Here is a 2,555-nt window from a genome sequence, read left to right as displayed (position 1 = left end):
ATGGGAGTATCAGGAAACCCCCAGCACAACTCGCGCGGCTGCATTTTGCACCAGTTGGAGCCTCCGAGTGGACTTCAAGGGCAGCCCCATGTAGAGAGCATTACAGTAGTCTAGACGAGAAGTCACGAGCGCATGAGTGACTGTATGCAAGGCATCCCGGTCTAGATAGGGTCGCAACTGGCACACCAGGCGAACCTGGGCAAAGGCCCCCCTAGTCACAGCTCCGATATGCTCTTCTAAAGAGAGCTGTGAATCTAGAAGGACCCCCAAGTTGCACGCCCTATCTACGGGGGGTAATAGCTAATGGCTAAGTGGAAAAAGTTAGTTCAAGATGTCTTGTGACCTATTGTGCCCTAAGACTGCACATGCGTGTATACTACCTATGAAGGCTAATCGTGTCTGACGGAGCAATTTAAGGGTCGACTTAATGAGCATTTCTTTCAACTGAATATATTTGAATTAGTCATTGATTGTTTCCTAAGTCCACCTGTAAGATATTCAGACTCATAGCATAGTTGAAGAACAATCAAGTTACATGGGGAATTTCATCCCTGCAGAACTAATAAAAGTCTGATTGGTGGCTTCCGTATTGCCTACTTTGTTTGCCTATAATGACTCCTTTCTCAAACATCTGGTGGATCAATAACTATTCCTTGGTGGAGCAGTGGGCTAATGCCTCCTTAAGTAACACCAGCTGCCTGCAATCAGTGCAGGTTCGCATCCCACCAGGCTCAAGGTTGACTCAGCCTTCCATCCTTCCGAGGTAGGTAAAATGAGGACCCAGATTGTTGGGGGCAATTAAGCTGACTTTGTAATAATGCCGCTTGGGTGTGTGTGAAAGCCCTAATAAGCAGGCATATACATAGAATGAAGGCTACTGCTAAGCTTGTAAGCCGCCCTGAGTCTTCGGAGAAGGGCGGGATATAAATGGAATTAAAATAAATAAATAAATAAATAATATTCCAAAATTTAAGAAAGAAAATAAGATTGATCTAGCCAATTCCAAGCCAATTAAGCTTCGAGCATTAGTATGCTATATGCAAGGCATCTTTATATAAAATTTCTTGATTGGTTAACTGAAGAAACTACAGTTTTAGAAATGAACAATCAACTTTCAGTAAATATCAGAAGCAATTCATCATTTCTCCTAGGAACTACAAATCATTGAGGGAGACCTTATAAACAATTCTCAGGTGCAGTTCTCAAGATTCTTGAAGAGATAACATAGTAATTAAGCTAGTATAAACAAATTTAGTATCAATATATAGTCATCTCTTACAAAAAACATTTTAAAGGTTATTTTTAATTATATTGGTGTTTTATTATATGGCAATCAGTTTTTAGGGAAATTTGCTACATCCTTATAGGATACAACAGTTGAAGCTTTCCACACCATCTCTAAGCTTGAAAAAAAGTTCAGCTATACATTTCTGCCAAAACACAAGTATACTAATAAAAAGGCTAGTAATACTTCTTGTTTTATAGATATCGAGTAGTATGACTACATGTACTTTCATAAGCTTGCAGAATGGATCTTTTATATTCTATATTGTGTTAATAACATTTTATATTGTGTTAATAACTTTCATTCATAATAGAACAACTTGAAAGAAAATGCTGCAATTTAGCATTTATATTGTGGATTAAGAGAGCATATACATATCTGAAGCAGGTTCATCCAGCCTTATCAGATTGGGGATGGTGTTTCTTAAATTTGTATCTCAGGGAATTTACTGATTCTTCTAAATTCTCTGGAGAGCAATAGAAAGACAAAACTATTCTACTCAAGACCCAAGTGGAAGAATGTGACTTTAAACAGTTATAAATGCTTAAAGAATAAATATGCTAGAAATGGGAAATTAAAAATTCTAGGACAAAAGTTCTTTCCTTTCAGGTTATCGCTCCATGTAATGATTAATGTAAGGAGCATTCAAAATTTGACTTTTCGTTAGCATAACAGACGTAACTCATTCCTTCATTTTTCCATGCCATCATTTCTTTTATGCTTGTACAGTCTTTGTACTCCAGCTTGACTTCTGACCAGACATGACTTTATTATTTTCTTGGAATTTGTATGGATGTGATTTCCTATTGCTTTCTCTTGGATATTTTTCAAATGTACTAGAGTCTAGACTACTACTATAGTTAGGGATTTCCTCTGATTCAAATACTAAAATGAGCCAATGATGCTTAACCTTTCTTGAAATCAGCCAAGATTGGCTCTGTGCTGCCACCTACTAGGACACAATACATAGATGCTACTAAATAAGTGCAAACATACATATGCACACTGCCAGCAATGCGTGTTTTTACTATTTGCTGCTGTGAGAGACCTTGCTATACAGGAACTAAAATCCTCTAGCAATAAATTAACTATATAAATCAAATCTATATCCACATGAAAACAAAATGAATGTATAAAGCTCTTAGTAATTCTTATGAAACTAAGCATTGTTTTGCATTTTGAATTCCTAAATCTGAATATTTAGTCATCACCCCCCAACGCCAAGGCTTTTAAATTCGTAATACACTGTAGAATCCTTGACAAGTAAGGA

This window comes from Vipera ursinii (assembly GCF_947247035.1).
Source record: "Vipera ursinii genome assembly, chromosome: 5".
Classification (NCBI taxonomy): domain Eukaryota; kingdom Metazoa; phylum Chordata; class Lepidosauria; order Squamata; family Viperidae; genus Vipera; species Vipera ursinii.
This window is presented reverse-complemented; position numbering follows the sequence as displayed.